The following is an 8,307-nucleotide window of genomic DNA, read 5'->3' on the forward strand; positions in this document are numbered from 1 at the left end:
GGCCCTCCTCATATGTTTCAGATGATTGATATCTCTCACCCTTATACCGGTCTTAGATATTCTTTCTCCCTGAGCGTGTGTATCTCTCACCCTTATACCGGTGTTTTGATAACATGTCTCTTTTTGAGTTTATTACCCAGTAACCGGTAATATCTCGTTGTTTCTTCCTCAACTGGATCCTTTATGGATTTCCCATCTGAGTCCGAATTTTTATCCGAAGTATCCTTTGTGGATAGTTTTGCAGTATTGGCATATTCCCCAATACATGCATCTTTGCGTCAGCTCGAGTCTTTCCATCTATTTATTTTCGTGGAATCCCTTCGTGTCTCCCAACAAGTTTTCAAGTCGTGACTGTCGCAACGCAAAAAAAAACAACCGGAGGAAAAAAATCAGAAGAGCCGCCACCGTTCATTATTTATCCCAAAGGAGGGAAAGGAAACGATCGAAGAAAACCTGAAGAGAGGAAAAGACAAGGTCTCGCAACGAAATCTAGGGTTCGGGAGTCGATTATGTGAAGGGAAGGTATTAGCACCCCTACGCATCCGTAGAGTACGGTATCCACTCTTGTTGTTCTAGTCTAAAGGGTGTAGGTATATCTAAGGTACTATCTGCTAAAAGAAGGTAAAAAGAAAATGACTCGCAAGGATGTCGCATCCACTGCCTACGTATCTCACCTGAGTATGAGAATCAGAGTCTTCGTAGCTCGGCTACCTGTGGGCGAAAGAGAAGTGTGCTCGATAAGACATCGTGTCTTATGCCTACGTATCTCATCTGGAATGAGAATCAGAGCAAAACGTAGTTCAGCTAACTACAGGAACAAGGGTCTCGATTGCAACGAGGGCAAGAGAAAGGGAAGGTCTCGATCGCAACGAGGGTGAGAGAAAAGAATCACAGCAAGGGCGAAAGCAAGCAAGGATTAGTTGTTAGTCGTCAGTCAAACTCGGCAAGACCTCACGTCTTGTGCCTACGTATCTCATTTGAACAAGAGAATCAGAGTTGTCGTAGTTCGGCTAACTAGGGGTTAAGGATTCCCATCTGAACATGGACTTACAAAAGAGGACACCAGCTGTGTCAAAGGAAAGTGGGCAATGTGTTCAATGTCCTAGCAGTAGGTGTCGCAGCTTACTGAATCGAGTCTTAGGCAGTTACCTCTTTGCAATAGAACGGACTGACATGCCACAGGATCGGAGATGCGCGGAAGGTCTAAAAGTGGGGAAGCTCTGCCCTAGAGTTGTCATGCAATGTGGACCTATATGTTAGGATTTACAGAGGGGAACATCTACCTAATGTTAGCATGCAAAGAATAAGGGAATTCTACCTATGTTATCATACAAAGGGTTCTACCTAATGGGTGCTACCTAAACGGAACAAGAGTCGACGGACGGAGTAAGGAGAGGAGCCACGGATAAGGATAGATGGCGATGCCTGAGGCGATCGACTTACAGGTAGATGGCGATGCCTGAGGCGATCGACTTACAAGAGGATGGATGAATACGTGCTGGTTCTGTTAAGTTTTGAAAATGATTACTCGACGTTGGATCGAGCTTTTGATCTTGTTTTGAAATGATTATCGGATGTTCATTTTAATTCTTGTATTAACAGATGAATAAAGAATGAAAGAATAAATATTATACACTTTATGGGATAGGGGTACATTTGTTACAAATGGGGATGGTTCATGGCAATCAAACAATAGAATATATGCCTTAATCATCATACAAGTAGGCAACAGTTACCAATCAAATCAGATAAGTAAACAGGTATATAATCAAATCAAAGAATGAAATAATGGAGCATTAAGCAAGGTATGGGAAGTATGAACATGTTAAACAATCAAGCAATAGTAAGCATGGATATAAGAAACAAGTATAACAGATAATAGATGAATCAGACGGATGAAAAGATGCACAAAAAGGGTCCACTAAAATAATTCAATCAAGAAATGAGGTAAGGATCAAATAAAATCAAGATAAAAGGCCTCTAATGCATGGCCTATGAGATGAACAAGGGAGGATCAAAAGATCTCTTCAATTGTCATAAGCAATCCCTAAGTCAAACATTGCTCATAAAGAAGTCAACTGGAAATTCAAGCCAACTTAATAAATAGCAAATTAATCAGGAAAATTATGAAAAATTAAACTAAATAAGTTGGGGTCAGGACATCATCATCCCCCAAAAAATATTTTAAAAATAATGAAAATTAGTATATGAATTAATTGAAAGAAAACAGAAGTCAAACCAAAAGTCAATCAACAAAACTAGGTTAAAATTAAATCAAGAATAAATTAAAAATGTGAAATAAAAATCTAAGAAAAAGTCAGGTTGACCATGGGGCAGTGGTCAACCTTCATCCCAAAAATCAAAAGCTGGAAATAATTTTAAGTTATAAAAATAAAATCAAGAATCAAATATATGCTAAAATGGACCACTTAGAATGAACAATTAAAATAAAATATTAATACTAAATAAATGCGAAAATAAAAATTAAATAAAATTAAATAAGGCATCAAGCAATATGGAAAATATTTTTGGATATTTTTATGTACAAATAAAATATTTTAAATTAATTAAAATCAAAACAGAAATAAATTGAGAATTAAAAAAAGAACATGAAAAGGGAGGTGCATTAGCATTTTGACTGAACTGGGAAATGAGTGATGCACTGATGGGCCATGAAAGAGGGGCGCTAAAAGCAACCAGCGAAGGCCCACGATCCAAACCAACATTAAATCTGGGCGTGACATATTAAAATGAACATTTTAATTAAAATAATCATGTGAACCTTTGTCAATCGGTCACTCTCATTTAAGTTACTAAAAGACAAAAAACAACAGACGGACAAGATTAAAACAGAAGTGCTGGATCCAATGGCTCTCAAGACAACACGTGGTCGTCTTCTTCCTTGAGCCAAACCTTAGCCATAATCATGCAAAGAAAACGCAGAAAAATAGCATGCTTCTCTCAACTTCAACACAAAAATATGAGCACTATAGTGCATCAAAAAACATGAAACAAAGCCCAGATCTCAAGTACAAAATGCGATGATTAACGTGGTAACCTTTTTAAGTGAAATGGCAGCTTATTCATGGAGAAAAGTTAACAGCAAAGTGTCAATATGAATACGGGTATGAGCAGAAAATCAACAACACAACTCAACACCATGAACAATGCCTCGTACTGAGGGCTTCAGAAGTAAGCATGATTAGCATGGTAATGGAACAAGCATGATAATGGGCATAGATGTGTCAGTAAATGGCTATGGAAATGGAGCAAGAGAGTTACCTAGTGGAAGTCTAGTCCACTGCTTCTTGACTGTGGAGAGACTAGAAGAAAATGATGCTTCCTTGGTGCTTCAAGAGCTTCACCTTGAGACCTTACTGAGAAATACAAGCTGACTTCTAATGAACCTTGCCTTTTCTTGCTCTAAAATCCACTGCCCTCCTTTCATGCTTAGGGTTTCTGGCTTTAAATACTGTGGGTCAAATACTCCTTAATGGGCTCTAACATAATCTGTTTATCCATGAGCAAGTGATGCAAGTTGGGGAGGTGTATTAGAAATGGGAAAGAGGGCACGTGAGGGTTTTGTATGACAAGGCCAATGTTTCTTATTTTGGCAAGGCTTCTAGGTGAATGGAAATGTGATGTATGTGTGACCCTCACAAAGTCATTTAAACCAAAGAATTGTAAAAAAATTGCTACAAAAAGAAAAAGAAAAGCAGTGCTCACTGTTAGTTGGTTCAGAGGTATCTGGCACTGAACTCGGTAGGGCGGATTACGATCTGATCCCCCACAACTACAGTTGGGTCCAATAAAAGGATTTACACATATTTATGTGCCAGAAATCCCATGTTCAGATCATAATCACTAACAGGTCACTCTACTATGAAGCATGTACGGATAACGGGCTTAATATGATTGCGCCTGAATGAAAAGGACACAAAAGAGATGAAGAGGCAGGCCTAGGTATTGTGGGACAATATGGGTTGGTTAATATAGGAATGAAGTTTATGTCCGTATTCGCGGATTAGTGTCATCATGATACCCTTAGTTCACTCAATTAGTACCTATCACTGCATCCCGACTCGAACTTGGAATTTTTACCTGAAGCACTCGTTTACACAAATTTTCTTTTATGAGCTTTTCAATGTTTTGCTTGAGGACAAACAAAGGTTTAAGTGTGGGAGAGTTGATCACACTAAAATTTACGTATTTTCGACTCCGATTTCACATGCATTCTAGTTGTTTTATTGTCATTTTGTTGTGTTATTACTGTGTTTTCCTTTGTTTTCAGGTTTTTACTTTAATCGGAGCCCCGATCGAGAAAAGGAGCGAAAAAGAGCCAAAAAACCCTAAAACTCAGCTTTTTTCTCTTATGGCCTACCCAATGGCGGGCACCACAGACCAAGCCATGACGTGTCAAATTCAACTTCCATCAACTCCCACGTTTTCCCACTACTTCCACTAAGGCGCCCCATATTGTGCTTGTGGCGGGCACCATGGCCTTGTGGCGGGCGCCACAAGAGGAAAAAACGGTTCCCTCCTATTTTCAAGTGAAGGGCATCCAAGTCATTTCCATCTTTTTACTTCCCTATAAATAGAAACGCGAATTCACTTTTACAATCATCCAAACTTAGAGCAGAGGCAAACTCAGGAGCAATTTTATTTCACTTAGGCATATATTCAGTTTTATAAAGTGGTAATCGCTTCGCATTGGAGTGTTACCACAATTGTGTAATCGAGTCTGTGATAGAGTCTGTAATCGAGTTTGGAGCACTTTGGAAGGAAGTTAATCCTGCCGCCATTTTCTTTTCCGCATTGCAATTTACTCAGCCCTCCGATTAGAGCAGGTTTTTATTACTCGCCTTTACTTTATTTATTTCCCGCACTCGCCTTTACTTTATTTATTTCCCGCACTCGCTTTTACTTTATTTATTTCTCGCACTCGCTTTAACTTTATTTATTTCTCGCACTCGCTTTAAATTATTTATTTCTCGCACTCGCCTTTACTTTATTTATTTCTCGCACTCGCTTTAAATTATTTATTTCCTCGCACTCGCTTTAAATTATTTACTTTCCGCACTCGCACTACTTTTATTTATTTTAATGCACTTTTACTTTGCCATGTCTAGCTAAATTTATAAGGTTAGAATGTAAGGATCATAATTGAACCGATAATCCGTACAATTGTTCGTAGAAACACTTAAGGGCTATTTTAACTTTCAACTTAAGTTTTCCCGCACTTCAATTCCGTTGGGTAAGATCGAAAGCCGTCCAACGTCTTTTTAAACTTAATTGTTTTTAACTATTTCAAAAACAGCGAAAGCGCTTTGTCTAGTTCATTAGGAGTTTTTAACATAAAGAAGAAAAGAGATTTTAAAACTATTTTCGGACGCGTTTATAAGTTTAGAGTCTGGTTCGTAAGAACCTTTTTTGGTTAAGAAATCCAGGTTATAATACTTTTCAACTTAGTCAAGATGCTATATTTCTTGAAAATAGGTTTACTACACTAACGCAATACGCGCCTTTTTATAAGTGACAATAAGAGGGTTTGATTAGGGAGTACAACTCGGTTCTGAATACGCGAAAGCGACAGTTTCTGTTAAATTAGTTCTTTTCAAAGCAGGAAACATTGCCCATAAGTAGCTCTACTAGCAAGTACTTCGATTATCAATTAATTACGTGAATTACATTCGAACCTGTCTTTATTAATTATATTCTATTTAAATACTTTACTTTTCATTTCACACTACAAAAACACCTATTTTAACTGCCTTTGATAAACACCATAACAACAGATAACGATAGATTGACACTTGGTCTATGTGGATTCGATAATCTTTTATATTACTCTGACGCGTTCGTATACTTGCGAAAAACACCGCATCAAGTTTTTGGCGCCGTTGTCGGGGACCAATTTCGTCAAATTTCATTTTCCTGTTGTTATATAGTTTAGACTTAGGTTATTTCCCGCCGGTCAATGCGAAGAACTCGCAGCACCGAAAGTTTAAGCTTAGTATACCCTCTGGCGGAACCTGAACGTTACGCTCGCGCACGTTTATTCTTTCATAGAATTAAGAGAGCTATGGCCGAAGATCAAAACCAAAGACCTCTTAAAGATTTCGCTCAACCATCTAACGAAGAACCTAGTTCTAGTATAGTAAACCCAATAATCCCAGCCAATAATTTTGAACTTAAACCATCCCTATTGCAACTAGTGCAACAGAGACAATTCGCGGGTCTCGCTACCGAGAACCCTAACCAACATTTAAAAATATTTCTTCAATTAGCAGATACTTTTAAAACCAATGGAGCTTCTCCTGAGGCAATACGTTTAAGATTATTTCCTTTCTCCCTCAGAGATAAAGCCCTATCATGGTTAGATTCCCTTCCACCCAATTCCATTACGACTTGGGATAACCTTGGAAGAGTTTTTCTTGCTAGATATTTTCCCCCGAGTAAGACCGCCGTTCTTCGAAACCATATAACTAGATTTACCCAAAACCATGGAGAATCGTTTTTCGAAGCTTGGGAGAGATATAAAGAGTTGTTACGAGCATGCCCACATCATGGTTTAGAAAATTGGTTAATCATTCAAACCTTCTATAATGGACTTCATTATAACACAAAGATGACCATCGACGCTGCCGCAGGCGGTGCTCTGATGAACAAACCTTATCCTGAAGCTAGTGCCCTCATCGAAGATATGGCTCAAAACCATCAATCATGGGGAGTCGAACGAGCGACAGTTGAGAAGAAGGAAGCCCAAGGAGGAGTGCATGAACTAAGCTCTATAGACATGATGCAGGCTAAAATGGACGCATTAGCCCTTAAGGTCGAGCATATGTGCATAAACCCGAATACTGTAGCCGCAGTTTCGTCGGATTGTGAGATATGTGGAACCCAAGGACACCAATCCGCAGAATGCAGTCTATTGAACGAAACCCACTCCGAGCAAGTGAACTACACCCAAGGGAACCCATACTCGAATACCTATAACCCTGGATGGAGGAATCACCCTAACTTCTCCTATAAAAACAATAATCCTATTCAAAATAATGCACCTCCGAGACCTAGTTATCAAGCCCCTAGATCAAATCAACCTATGCAACCTGTACCACCAAAACCGAGCCTTGAGAAAATTATGGAAAATTTTATCACCGCTCAAACCCAACAAAACAAGGAGTTCATGAACCAAAACATTCATGTTAACGAATTGATTACTCAGTTAGGAACCAAGGTTGGCCAAATAGTTACTCATACCAAGATGCTTGAAACCCAGATCTCTCAGGTAGCTTTAAACCAAGCCCCTCAGACTACACCTGGAGGACAATTCCCTGGACAACCTCAACAAAATCCGAGAGGACAAGCCAATGCCATTACCCTACGAAGTGGGAATGCTTATGATGAGCCACCAAACCCAAGATTGAGTGAACCTGAAACTTCTAAGGAATGTACCAAACCCTCGGACAGAGTAAAGGAACCAGAGGAATCTGAAGACCAGGATGGTCGAGAGGAAGGAGAAGAACCTAAAGATAAAATTTACGTACCGCCCCCGCCATATAAACCACCTATACCATATCCGCAAAGACTCAAACAAACCCAGATCAATAAACAGTATCAAAAATTTATTAAAGTTATAGAAAAACTTCATGTAGAAATCCCTTTCACAGAAGCCATTACCCAAATACCTTCTTATGCAAAGTTTCTGAAAGACATCCTTACCAACAAACGTAGACTTGACGATCCGAAGCCTTTGGAATGTAATGCTATTTCCGAGGACAAATTAGCAAAGAAAGATAAAGATCCTGGAAATTTCTCCATTCCTTGTCTTTTGGGTAATCATGTCATCGAAAAAGCTTTTCTAGACTTAGGAGCTAGTGTGAGCTTAATGCCTCTAGCAGTTTGTGAGAGGTTAAACTTAGGAGAATTACAGCCCACTAAGATATCACTTCAGTTAGCCGATAGATCTGTTAAATATCCGATAGGAATTTTAGAAGATGTTCCTGTTAGGATAGGTCAACTATTTATCCCTACTGATTTTGTCGTCATGGACATCAAAGAGGACAATGATATACCAATTCTTCTAGGTAGACCATTCTTATCGACTGCAGGAGCCATAATAGATGTCAAGAAAGGAAAGTTGACATTTGAGGTAGGTGACGAGAAAATAGAATTTGTACTTTCGAAATTTCTTATGGCACCTGTGATGGGAGACTCGTGTTATGCCTTAGATATCATTGATGAATGTGTTAGAGAATTAGAACAAAAAGAAATTATTAAGTTACCATCAACCCCCATAAAGGAAGA

At 38.8% G+C, this 8,307-nt stretch overlaps 1 non-coding gene across 1 annotated transcript; it reads right to left on the bottom strand.

Annotated features, from left to right (window-relative positions):
• Window positions 1-6,466: 6,466 nt before the first annotated feature.
• Window positions 6,467-6,573, bottom strand: LOC127109762 (small nucleolar RNA R71). The gene has a single exon (XR_007797015.1). It is a non-coding gene; the product is annotated as a small nucleolar RNA R71 (small nucleolar RNA).
• Window positions 6,574-8,307: the final 1,734 nt, after the last annotated feature.

This window comes from Lathyrus oleraceus, chromosome 7 (genome assembly GCF_024323335.1).
Source record: "Lathyrus oleraceus cultivar Zhongwan6 chromosome 7, CAAS_Psat_ZW6_1.0, whole genome shotgun sequence".
Lineage (NCBI taxonomy): Eukaryota > Viridiplantae > Streptophyta > Magnoliopsida > Fabales > Fabaceae > Lathyrus > Lathyrus oleraceus.